At 45.4% G+C, this 14,051-nt stretch overlaps 2 pseudogenes; one reads left to right on the forward strand and one right to left on the reverse strand.

The window, feature by feature from the left end:
• Positions 1-8,922: 8,922 nt before the first annotated feature.
• Positions 8,923-9,040, reverse strand: LOC126459650 (5S ribosomal RNA; annotated as a pseudogene).
• A 2,584-nt stretch (positions 9,041-11,624) lies between these two features.
• Positions 11,625-14,051, forward strand: part of LOC126456404 (agrin-like) — a 379,882-nt pseudogene continuing 377,455 nt past the window's right edge.

Below are 14,051 nucleotides of genomic sequence, written 5' to 3' on the forward strand. Positions count from 1 at the left end.
GCATTACGGCTGTGATTTTTCTTAATCATTTAGAAAACCAGTTTCTCACTAGCAACCCTGCAGTAGCCAGCAAACTTCTCTATTATTACTCCTATCGGGATGATGTTATTTTGTTAATTAATTAAAGCAGATCGAAGCGATGTTAATGATATAGGGGAGAGAGTGAGTGCTGTTTAGTTAGGTTTACAGCTGAGTACGAAAACAAACGAGCCATCGATTATCTCGACGAGCATGAGAGGAATAAAGAAATTCCTATTACAAAGCAAGGTGCAGAAAGCAAGGCTTATCCTGTCTCAGCAGTAACTAAGTTACTACAGAAAATTAAAAGATAACAACTGAGTAAAAACAACGGCAGGTGAGCAGGTAGACAAGAAAGTAGTGTACATGCCCAAGAGTTATACAGGACGCGTTTCAGCAATTACTGATAGACAGTTTCGCAATACTAATTTGCGTATACTGTGTACGTAGGCTGTTTCGGTTTTCTTATTGGTAACGCCACGTAGCGCTCTGTATGAAAATCACTGGCTGTGCTGTGTGCAGTCTGTGGCTGGTTTGCATTGTTGTTGGCTGTTGTAGTGGTGGGCAGCTGGATGTTAACAGTGCGCAGCGTTGCGCAGTTGGAGGTGAGCCGCCAGCAGTGGTGGATGTGGGGGAGTGAGATGGCGGATTTTTGAGAGCGGATGATCTGGTCGTGTGTCCATCAGAGACAGTACATTTGTAAGACTGGATGTCATGAACTGATATATATAATAATATGACTTTTGGACAATATTGAGGTAAATACATTGTTTTTTCTCTATCAAAATCTTTCTTTTGCTAACTGTGCCCATCAGTAGTTAGTGCCTTCAGTAGTTTGAATCTTTTATTTAGCTGGCAGTAGTGGCGCTCGCTGTATTGCAGCAGTTCGAGTAACGAAGATTTTTGTGAGGTAAGTGATTTGTGAAACGTATAGATTAATGTTAGTCAGGGCCATTCTTTTGTAGGGATTTTTGAAAGTCAGATTGCGTTACGCTAAAAATATTGTGTGCCAGTTTAAGCACAGTCATGTATAATTGTTCAAAGGGGACGTTTCAACTGCCACGCAAGTCGCCGAAGTGGCGTCAACTAAAAACACTTGCAATACGGCGGCCGAGCCCCGAAATGGATATCCCGGCCAATAAATGTCATACGATCATCATTTCATTTGCGTAAATGGTATAAGACTATTGACTCGCTTTAGGCTGAGACACCGTGTAGATAGAAAAGCCTCCAAATTCACGGCAATATGGGTATATAAATTTAAGTGTTGCAGCTGTCCAAACGTTTACGTAGGTCAGTCAAGAGGGGCGTTAGAAATCCGCTTCAATGAGCACGGTTCAATTCATAGTTCTAAAAAGGCATTCTGTGAGCATCTCCTAACATCGTAGCCTGCTGCTGAAACTGTTGATACGCATTTGAAAGTGCTACACAGTGAACCTAAAGTACACCTCACGGCATTCTTGGTAAAGACTGAGTTTTTACACACCACCTGCAAGAAACTGGCAAAAAATTACGTCAGCAGAACGATTTTATTAACAGTGCCTTTTCAGAAACTTTGAAAGCCTCTTCCAATCGTACGCTTCACCGCAGCACACGGGTGATCGGCAGTCCCATTCATCGAGTAGACACAGTGGCTGTGCATCGGCTCACACACCGTCCTAAAAACAGGCTGGCGTGCAGACTGGCTTCCGTATATAACGCAAAAATGAGAGCCGTACAACGGCACCAGGCAGGAGCAAATGCAATTGACCATAACTGTCACAGCCGGCCGGGGTGGCCGAGCGGTTCTAGGCGCTACAGTCTGAAACCGCGCGAGCGCTACGGTCGCAGGTTCGAATCCTGCCTCGGGCATGGATGTGTGTGGTGTCCTTAGGTTAGTTAGGTTTAAGTAGTTCTCATTTCTACGGGACTGATGACCTCAGAAGTTAAGTCCCATAGTGCTCAGAGCCATTTGAACCATGTCACACCCTGTTCTCTACAACATTAGTTGCCCCACGAGTTTGACTGTTACAATTTATTGTTCTGTCTTGGCTTCTTCGGCCGACGTTTGTTTGACGGTTGTTCTGACGTTTCGCTTTCACGATTGGCTGGCACTCTCAAAGCATCACCCTCTATGACTGGTGGGGGCTGGGGTCGAGCTCGTGGCCGCAGATTGTATCTGCCTGACGCACCAACATATGAGGGCTTTTCCGTGGTCATTTCCGGTACGGTTCTCCTCTTGCTACCTGCATCGGTCGTTCGCTGCAGCACAGGAATCCTTGAGGCTTCCTTCTTTCTTGTTGAAGCTTTTCTCACGTTTGTATATTTCTATAGCTTCTCTGAACAAGCAGGTGTGATAGCTCTACTCTACAGCCAGATCTTTCATGTCAGTGAATTTTACTGATCTCGACCTCACACAGCGCGTGCTCTTCCACGGCCGATTTCTCCACCTGCCCCAATCTGCAGCGCGGCGTATGTCCTGTGATCCTGGTGTTGATTGATCATCCAGTCACTACAACATAAACTTTTCCACAAGTGCATGTTATCAGGTATATTACCGACGTTGCAAGGGGTCCCTTTTATCCTTTGCCGATCTGAGACACTCTTTGATCCTCTTTGTCGGTTCGAAATAGTCTTTACGCCGTGTTTGTGGGAAATACGGCCGATTCTGGGAATGTATGGCAGAAAGGCGGAACCTGACATTTCTTTTTCCGACGTGTCACTTCACATGTTACACTCCTTACACAATTGGGGGAGTACCCATTGCTCCTCAGATCGCCAGATCGCTCTCCAGGTTTATGAATCCTGTGACTCCTAACGATCTATGATTTTGTTAATATGCCATGTACTTTCTCGGGCTGAGCAGGCTCATACATGCCCACTGTCCACAGATATCTCTGTTTTAAGATAACTAAACAACAAACTTAGTTACCTTAAAACAGAGATACCTGTGAACAGTAGGCATTAGTATTTTTGTATTCCTTGTTGTCGGGTGAAAGCAGGTACGTATGAGGTAAAGCTATAAGGCCCATATCATAAAAACTGCCACAGGGCAAGCGATTTGACATTATGACCAAGTCAGAGAGAGGAAGGAAGGGATGGTGCCTGAATTTCAATAAGCAATACAAAACTGCGTATCAAGAGAAAGGGAGGTCATAGCAGTAGATGGCCACAAGCGAGACATAATAACAGTAAGACATAATACCCGTAAGCAGGGTATAAGAATGAGGATGGGAGAAAAAACAGAGTGTAAAGTGTAACATCCTGGCCCGACGAATTCGAAATCCCACCGGAACGCACTGACCAAGACGACAGCTGCAGGCGGCGTTCCTGATATTTGCGAGCGCTGCTGTCGCCGCCTCAGCGCTAGGGGCGAACCCTGCCCACACGCCAGCCTATCGGCGCCCGCAGCCACGCAGCGCAGGGTCCCAAACCTCAGTCGTGTTCCGACTGCGCTCCTGTTTTGTTCGTAGTACTCAGCGTTGCTTGGTTCTTGATACTGCAACGCCTAGTACGATTCGAGTGAATCGGTTCACTCTCCCAACTTGTCATTCTGTCAACAGGACTTCGTTGTTCGTCCATCACTGTTGTTATCTTCCTGTGGAGTTCAGCGACTCACCATCGACGTCCTGGGACGATCGGCTAGTGTCTTCTGATCGTCTGCGATTCCGGCAACTATAGGGAGCTGTAATGGGAGTTAACTCACTCAGGGCATGATGAAACATGCGTGAAGTAAGGGATTCTTACAAGGCAAGTCGGTGGGATTTAGCGGGCGCCTGAGCAACGAGAAGCAGCTGGGACGTGTGTTAAATCAATAACATACAGGCAACGAAGCCAGGAAAGGGCAAATGTCACAGTCAACAGATCATTGGAGATGTTATTAAAAAGCTATGGACTATAGTCTATTTGATCATTAATTACGGTGCTCTTGAATTTCCAACTTCTCAAGAATATCACGATAACGTTCTTTAGGCCCAACGTGTAAGACACTCAAACCCTTATCCATGAGTAGCAAAATATGAGATTTGACTCTCAAATGGCATCCAAGCACACTACTACACTCCTGGAAATGGAAAAAAGAACACATTGACACCGGTGTGTCAGACCCACCATACTTGCTCCGGACACTGCGAGAGGGCTGTACAAGCAATGATCACACGCACGGCACAGCGGACACACCAGGAACCGCGGTGTTGGCCGTCGAATGGCGCTAGCTGCGCAGCATTTGTGCACCGCCGCCGTCAGTGTCAGCCAGTTTGCCGTGGCATACGGAGCTCCATCGCAGTCTTTAACACTGGTAGCATGTCGCGACAGCGTGGACGTGAACCGTATGTGCAGTTGACGGACTTTGAGCGAGGGCGTATAGTGGGCATGCGGGAGGCCGGGTGGACGTACCGCCGAATTGCTCAACACGTGGGGCGTGAGGTCTCCACAGTACATCGATGTTGTCGCCAGTCGTCGGCGGAAGGTGCACGTGCCCGTCGACCTGGGACCGGACCGCAGCGACGCACGGATGCACGCCAAGACCGTAGGATCCTACGCAGTGCCGTAGGGGACCGCACCGCCACTTCCCAGCAAATTAGGGACACTGTTGCTCCTGGGGTATCGGCGAGGACCATTCGCAACCGTCTCCATGAAGTTGGGCTACGGTCCCGCACACCGTTAGGCCGTCTTCCGCTCACGCCCCAACATCGTGCAGCCCGCCTCCAGTGGTGTCGCGACAGGCGTGAATGGAGGGACGAATGGAGACGTGTCGTCTTCAGCGATGAGAGTCGCTTCTGCCTTGGTGCCAATGATGGTCGAATGCGTGTTTGGCGCCGTGCAGGTGAGCGCCACAATCAGGACTGCATACGACCGAGGCACACAGGGCCAACACCCGGCATTATGGTGTGGGGAGCGATCTCCTACACTGGCCGTACACCACTGGTGATCGTCGAGGGGACACTGAATAGCGCACGGTACATCCAAACCGTCATCGAACCCATCGTTCTACCATTCCTAGACCGGCAAGGGAACTTGCTGTTCCAACAGGACAATGCACGTCCGCATGTATCCCGTGCCACCCAACGTGCTCTAGAAGGTGTAAGTCAACTACCCTGGCCAGCAAGATCTCCGGATCTGTCCCCCATTGAGCATGTTTGGGACTGGATGAAGCGTCGTCTCACGCGGTCTGCACGTCCAGCACGAACGCTGGTCCAACTGAGGCGCCAGGTGGAAATGGCATGGCAAGCCGTTCCACAGGACTACATCCAGCATCTCTACGATCGTCTCCATGGGAGAATAGCAGCCTGCATTGCTGCGAAAGGTGGATGTACACTGTACTAGTGCCGACATTGTGCATGCTCTGTTGCCTGTGTCTATGTGCCTGTGGTTCTGTCAGTGTGATCATGTGATGTATCTGACCCCAGGAATGTGTCAATAAAGTTTCCCCTTCCTGGGACAATGAATTCACGGTGTTCTTATTTCAATTTCCAGGAGTGTATTTATGTTTGTATGCTCTCTATACCTAATGATGAAATCCCTCTCCTCTCCCCTCCATAAATGTCACTGCAAGAGCCACACTAGATTTTATAGACCCCAGGTTCCCAATACTTACTTATTATCAATAATGTGATGTAAGGCTAGCCGAGTTTTCTACGAGTGCGAAAATCCACTTGCACTGTTGCTTCCTTAAAAGCAGAGGTGATTTTTTCTTAACATGGGCCATGATAGGAAACAGAAACAGGTTTTGTTTTTTCACTTGCTTGGGATTTGGGATCTTGTCTGTTAATGGTTCTCTCGCACATTTTTCGGATAGATTTCTTTTGTATATCGATTGGCTAGATCCGCCAGAACAATCATGTCGTTTTCCTTGTTGATGACTTCATTGCTAAGCTCCAATTTGGCTAATCTATTGAAATTACAAGAAAAACGCATATGGTAATCAGCGCACAAAAGAAATTGTATTTGTTGAGCTGTGTCAGACACCCAATGCCTCTGTTCAGAAGAAGGGCAGTAGCTGCCTGAAACTGGTCAAGAAATAAAATTTCTTTTGTGTAGTTCGTTGTTGATTTTATCGATAGCTGCTCTTACAGCTGTTGAGGATGAGTAAAATACTAAACTGCAGAAGGCTCATCGTTGAATTATTTTTATATACACAGCAGATAGTATCAGACGAAACTAGGGAAAGGGAACAGTACTGGATATTGGGACAAGTAAATTACATACGACCTGCACCTTTTGCTTGCTTCCTCCACCGTCACGACCACTTCAAGTCCTCATTCCACAGAAATTGTGAAAATCGGAAGTCTTCGCTCGAATAACATATGACCTTCAGCACCGCGCGCCATCCTCTGAGACCATACAATAACCTAGCGAAGTAGCAGCAAAAAGTCCATTGTTGAATATGAGGGAGCTGTGTGGCCTAGAGCTGGAGGAACAAGCCCACGGTTACCACATAATACACATTAGAGCAACAGAGACACGTTTAGAAGTAGTCGTTCCTTTATGACGCTACATAGAAGAAATGACACTGCGGCAACAGAGGGAATTTATACTTGCGGGACGAGGGAAAGGCTGTTTCTCTTATAAGCGGATCTTTACGAACCTCCCCGCACCGATTTGATTTCTGCTGATAGGGTGTGCAGACCACGACTAGCACTTCAACACATGCAAACGGGAAGACGGAAGTCTTAATCGTTTCCGAGAAGGTCATGTTTGAATACGATGTTCGCTATTACTCAAGGAGTCCGCATCGGAACGAGTAGTGCCCTGAATGCGTTTCTTTGGTGACGGTGGTAACGGACACAATGAGGCTTGGCTTAGTGGCACTTGTTGCTGTCCTTTTTTGACATTGTTTACTCTAGTGGAAACAACTCTGCAAACAAGAATACCAAATTTTCATTATTTTGGGAGACCAAAGTATCGATATCCATACTGTGATGAATAAAGGAAGAGGACGTCTTTCGTACAGATATGGAGGTTCATAATTGTATCAGTAATATCTGTTGCAAATTGTATCTTTAATGTCCGTACTAAGTTCTCTGTTTCAGATAGAAGATAACCATTGTGTTAAACTCAGCATCACTAGTTTCTTTCCCCAAACTGTACTGAAGTTCGTTGCATGCACATCAGGATAATATCTTCGTAGGGACTTGAATCTCCGTTATGCATGAATTCTCACCACTATTTCAGCCATGTGTACGTTAGTTTTCTTGTGGATACAAATGTAAATTAGAAGCATTCATCGGACAATTTTTACTTGACAGTTGAAAATATTCTATTGAGTCCACAAGCTTTCATGTCGTACCAATATTTAGTTTTCTGTTCATTCTATAGCTATGTTAAGTTACTGGTTAGGATATAACTTGAAAAAATGGACAGACTTTTGTATACAATATGTTGTAGATTTGAGATACGAGCTTGGTATATTTTCAAACTGTTACCCAATGGTCATGTATTCCTACCAACATAATTAAATGCAATACTGCAAAGCATTTTCGGTGCCGGCCGGAGTGGCCGTGCGGTTCTAGGGGCTACAGTCTGGAACCGAGCGACCGCTACGGTCGCAGGTTCGAATCCTGCCTCGGGAATGGATGTGTGTGATGTCCTTAGGTTAGTTAGGTTTAATTAGTTCTAAGTTCTAGGCGACTGATGACCTCAGAAGTTAAGTTGCATAGTGCTCAGAGCCATTTGAACCATTTTAGCCATTTTCGGTTCTGGAGGTAGCTGTTGCCAGTTCACATTGACTAATGACTGAAAATTCCATTAACAACGAAGAACTAAGTGGAACATTAATTGTTAACAGAATATTAATGAGATACATAATTATACAGCGCTCATTTATTGTTGTCACGTCATACTGTTGTGAAAAGTCATACCAAACATACATCGCCCAGTTTTTGCCAAAGCCAGTTTTCTTGTAAGAAGTAACTAGAACGTATACATTTAAAAAAATAACAAGTAAGTGCTTAGGTTCATAGAGTTGAGTTCTATGGATCGAATCTCAATGCTGGTACATCTTTTTTCCATTCACACGTAATTCTAACAACATGTTTATCACGATACTGTAAATCATCAATACTTAATAATTCTTTCATTTTTTTTCACAATTATTGTATTGAGAAAAGGAGAAGAAAAATTTTTCGTAAGGAGGCTAGCTATAAAAATCGGATATACAACAATTCCAGCAAAATCAGTGTAACAGTTTTATTTGCATTATTGTATTTACATTTGTGGAAAGTATAACTTATAACCTATTGAGCACTGCACGAATCAGAATGATATTGACAATAGCAATATGGAAAACAATAATTATCACGGTATACAGTATATATAATAAAGCCGAATTTTGCATGTGCTTGGTTTTTTCAGTGTGTCTATTGCTAAACACATTTGCTTTACATTCGTAAACGGTTCTCAACCATCGCACAATTTCGTTGCATATCACGCATATCTGTTGTTAGAATTAAAAGAAACGAAAAACAATACCTGAAGCGAGTGTCCATTCAGAGACCTCGCGGTTATAAAACAAAGCGATTTCTCGCTCGGTTGTGGACTCCTTAAATATTAGTGGCCATCGTATGAAGTATATAAAGACCCTAAAATTAGCAGACTGTTGCGTTTCCCTGTTTATACACACTGATGGAAAAAAATCGCATCACCAAAAACTAACTAATGTAGAGTGATGAGGTCCCAAGAATACATTTCTCTGGGTAACGTATTTTAGTGATGAACGTTGCAAATGCTCTCCGTCTTCAGGCCACAAGTGGCCTACTGGGACCATCCGACCGCCGTGTCATCCTCAGTGGAGGATGCGGATAGGAGGGGCCTGGAGTCAGCACACCGCTCTCCCGCCCGTTATGATGGTATTCTTGACCGAAGCCGCTACTATTCGGTCGAGTAGCTCCTCAATTGGCATCACGAGGCTGAGGTCACCCCGAAAAATGGCAACAGCGTATGGCGGCCTGGATGGTCACCCATCCAAGTGCCGACCACGCCCGACAGCGCTTAACTTCGGTGATCTGACGGGAACCGGTGTATCCACTGCGGCAAGGCCGTTGCCGATGAACGTTGCAAGACCAGTGGGTAATGTAAGCGCGATATAAGCCATTGCAAATGTGAAATGGTGATACATTAATAACCGGTGTAGCCACCAGAATATTGAAAAATAGCATGCAAAACATACAAGCATCGTATTGTACAGGTGCCAAATATCAGTTTCTGGGATGGAGTTCCATGCCTGTCGGTCGGTCAATACACGGACGGATAACGCTGGTTGTGGATAACACTCTACTTGTCGTCGGGTGATGTCCCATATGTTCGACTGAAGACAGACATAGTGATCGAGCAGGACAAGGTAACACGTCGACACTCTGTAGAGCATGTTGGGTTGCAACAGCGATATGCAGACAAGTGTTATCCAGTTGGAAAACACTCCCTGGAATGCTGTTCACGAATGGGAACATAAACGTTCTGATCAACAGACTGACGTAGTTTTAAAGTCAGGGCACGTGGGATAGCCAAGAAACTGCTCCCGCTGTGATTCGAAATCGCACTCCAGATGTATGTACGTCTAGTGTGTCTAGCATGCAAACAGGCTGGCTGCAGGCCCTCACCTTGCCTCCTTTTAAATATCACCGGCACCGAGGCAGAACCAGTTTTCATCAGTCAGCACAACAGACCTCTACCCTGGCCACCAATGACCTCCAAATGGCAGTGGAATGAGGTCAGTGGAATGCACGCCGCAACAGGGTGCCTGGCTCGGAGCTATCGTTGAAGTAACCCGTGAAGTAACCGATGCAAAACATACAAGCATCGTATTGTACAGGTGCCAAATATCAGTTTCTGGGATGGAGTTCCGTGCCTGTCGCACTTGGCTGGTCAATACACGGACGGTTAACGCTGGTTGTGGATAACACTCGTTTTGTCACTGGGGTGCCAATTGGTGCTGAAATTGCAGCTGCAGATGTAGTATGATACGCCAGAGCCATAAACCGAACACAATGGTCTTCCCTCTCGGTAGAGCCACTTGTCCGTTCGGAGCCCAGTCTCCTTGCTACTGTACAATCGTGTGACCACAACTGCCAGCAATCATGTACAGTAGCTACATTCCTGACAAGTAGTTCTGCAATGTCGTAGGTTCTCGTAGCCTTATTAAGCTATCTCGTTAAAAATCAGTGTTAATCATGGCGTCCTTGTAGGGTTAAAGGCATCATCACGTCCAGTCACCTCCGACAACGTCCAGTCTCAAAGGTAACTGACGCTCACGGCCGTTACGAGTATTTGAAACAATCCTGATTTGCATCCTCGTAGTGGCTCTCTTATGCGACTGGCGTGAATATGACTAGTCGTCATGTTTCAGACGGAGAAACGCACCTACCAACTTTTGTCAGTATTGCAGAGCTGCTTCTTGGTGCTGCGATTTTCCGTCAGTGTATAGTGAAGTGCTAGTTGTGCACTACGGCCCCAGTCAATATGCATCGAATCGGTGAGCGGAAGTTAATATGGTCCCCCTGTGAGGCAAAATATAGGAACACGAGGGATGGGACACACCGACGTACCTCTCCATGCCAATTCTTTTTGTCAGTCAGTTATTGCTACCTTCGCTGCCAGTGCCATTGGCGGGATTCCATTCCTCCACTCCGTAAGTAAGGCCTTGTTCTTCAGGCTCTGCTGCCCTTCTGGGCCTTTTCTTCTTACAATGGAAGCACTAGAGACGCATTTGGAACTGAAACCCTTTGTAGATTTTCTGGTTCCTCAACTTCCCTACACACAGAGACAAAGAGATAAAAGGCCTAACGTGTGGCGGAAAAAGACCATAGGAAGTGTTTGTGCGGAATAAACCGTGTCAAATGTCTTGTCACGGGTACAAGAGGAGCGCTTAAGAGCGTGTGCATAAGGGGGGGGGGGGGGAGGGTGAGACAGGGTGGTTGGTGAGAAGAGAGCGCTGGCCGCGAGATGTGTATCTTAAAGGGGGTCCCGCACGTGCCAGGGGAACCGTGTGTGGTGTGTGGCGCGTGCACTCAGCCCGCCTAATCCGGCCCACGGCCTAAAAAAACAGTCGGTCTGTTTGCTCCCTGGTGGAATTAGTGGCCACTGTGTCGCGGGGAATCGCTTTTGACTGCCACCCTGCTCCGGGCTGTGTGTGTGTGTGTGTGTGTGTGTGTGTGTGTGTGTGGATCGCCAGCAGCAAAGGGGAATAATACCCGGCCGCTGCACCGCACCGCTTTGTGGACCATCTCCGCCCGCGGCGACTGTCTTCTGCTGCTGCCGCCTAAGCTCTTTAGCCCTTCATTCTAGGAAGGGGACACAGGTCGGAGCCCTGAAATTACTTTGCGCTCTCCTACTTGGAGGCAAAATTGCTTCAGTCCTTCCGACTACTCTCGGTTCGTCCTCATCGCAAGAAATTGCTTCGCAGATACGCTTCGAAAATTGGTTCAAACTGGCTCATCGATTTGAAATGGATGGGGCGTTTAACATTTGCCCTGCTACTTAAAATCCAATTGCTTCACACGTGTATTAGCCTGCCAGTCGAATACAGTTTCTCGGCCTTCGATTCATAAAACGTGTGGACGCCTAACACTGGAACATTTAGAGGAAAAACACTGTTACCCGAGCCTGCGTGCGCATAGAGTAATTTCGTTATGATGAGGGATGGTGAGTAAGTAACTTACTGTACGTGGAATAACATTAGTTGCCCTCATCTGCCTACCTGTTCGGGAAACATGCGTGCATTCCCCCCTCCTCCAGCTTCCCTAGCTGTCCCAATGCACGCGCTGCATCACTCACGAATGGTGTGTGTGGTGCAGGGCCGACCGCCGGCTTTCGCATCTGTTCATCATGCTACAGAATCAGATACACATTACACAATGTGTAAATTATGCAACAAATTTAATAATTTTTATCGTGTTTTATGTTCGCTGATGTAAAAAAATGTATATAGATCTATTCCCTACTTCATCTTCTTGCGGGTCGATTATATACAGGGTGGTCCATCTGAAGTTTCGGATGAGATTATCTCGAAACTTATACATCGGATAAAAATAGTGGGTGAGACAAGTTCGTAAGCTCAAAGGGGGACATCAAATGATACTACACGTGACCTACAGCCCCGGCCCCTTGGGAAGGGCGGGGGCAACTTTTAAATCTTAAACGGAAAACCCCATTTTTTATTGCAGATTCGGATTCTCCATAAAAAAGTAATCAAGTTTTGTCTGAAACATTTTTTAAATCATTGACACATGGCACTGAAATCTAGAAACATTGAAATTGGGGAAGAACTCTGATTTATTTAGAATGATCCGAGAAAGACCGAATCGATACAAAATGTGCACAAATTCTTTCATTACGCCAAATTAAGCTATTTTTTTACGAAATGTATCCTACCCGCCACAGTTTTTTATGGAGGGAGGCGGAATGGTATTAAAATCTCGTTACGGAACTCTTCACAATTTAATTACTCACCCGACAGTGGCACTACCGTGGTCAAACTGCGAACTATGGCTAAATGTAAAGGTCGGTGCAATGCGATCAGACGTCACTTCACTTTCAGTTTGTGAACCATAAACATCAACTCATTAAAGTAAATGATTCTTTAGCGAAACATGGCCCACTATCCTCCTACAGAGATTGTTGATGTGATGTTAATAGCTCCCGGTAGCTGAGTGGTCAGCGCGACCGAATGTCAATCCTATGGGCCCAGGTTTGATTCCCGCCTCGGTCGGAGACTTTCTCCGTTGAGGGACTGGGTCTTGTGTTGTCCCAATCATCATCATTTCATCCCCATCGAAGAGCAAGTCGCCAAAGAGGCGTCAAATCGAAAGACTTGCATCCGGCGAATGGTCTACCTGACTGGAGGCCCTAGTCACTCGTCATTTTTTACCATAAGCGGAAAAGCTTGAATGAGCAAATATAGATTCGAAATGATGATGGTTTTTTTCGATATTCGTGGCACTGTGTATCTTAACTGTGTTCCTGAAGGTCAAACTGTTAAACAATATTGTTGCCTTGATCTTCTTCTACAACTTTATGTAAATGATATGCCTTCTAGTGTTACAGGTGACTCAAAAATATTTCTGTTTGCTGATGACACCACCTTGGTAGTGAAGGATCTTGTGTGTAATATTGAAACACTATCAAATAATGTAGTTCATGATATAAGTTTGTGGCTTGTGGAAAATAATTTGATGCTTAATCACAGTAAGACTCAGTTTTTACAGTTTCTAACCCACAATTCAACAAGAACTGACATTTTAATCAGACAGAATGGGCATGTTATAAGCGAGACGGAACAGTTCAAGTTCCTAGGCGTACGGATAGATAGTAAGCTGTTGTGGAAAGCCCATGTTCAGGATCTTGTTCAGAAACTAAATGCCGCTTTATTTACCATTAGAACAGTATCTGAAATAAGTGACATTTCAACACGAAAAGTAGTATACTTCGCATATTTTCATACGCTTATGTCATATGGTATTATTTTTTGGGGTAATTCTTCTGATTCAAAAAGGGTATTTTTGGCTCAAAGACGGGCTGTTCGAGCTATGTATGGTGTAAGTTCGAAAACCTCTTGTCGACCCCTATTCAATAGTCTGGGAATTTTGACATTGCCCTCACAGTATGTATTTTCTTTAATGTCGTTTGTTGTTAGCAATATTAGCTTATTCCCAAGAGTTAGCAGCTTTCACTCAGTTAATACTAGGCAGAAATCAAATCTGCATGTGGAATGCACTTCCTTGACTCTTGTGCAGAAAGGAGCGCAGTACTCTGCTGCATCCATTTTCAATAAGCTACTACAAGAACTCAAAAATCTTAGCAGTAGCCCAAACGCTTTTAAGTCTAAACTGAAGAGATTCCTCATGGCTCACTCCTTCTATTATGTCGAGGAGCTCCTGGAAGAGCTAAAAAATTAAGCAAATTCCAGTGTTACATTCTTGATTTTCTTTATTTAAACTAACGACTTGTAGCCTGAATATGTTTCCTATATTTCATTTTATCTGTTTTTACAATCGTGTTATAATTTCATGTATTGACTCGTTCCATGACCGTGGAGACTTCTCCTAAATGTGGTCCCACGG

Source organism: Schistocerca serialis, chromosome 2, assembly GCF_023864345.2.
Source record: "Schistocerca serialis cubense isolate TAMUIC-IGC-003099 chromosome 2, iqSchSeri2.2, whole genome shotgun sequence".
Classification (NCBI taxonomy): Eukaryota; Metazoa; Arthropoda; class Insecta; order Orthoptera; family Acrididae; genus Schistocerca; species Schistocerca serialis.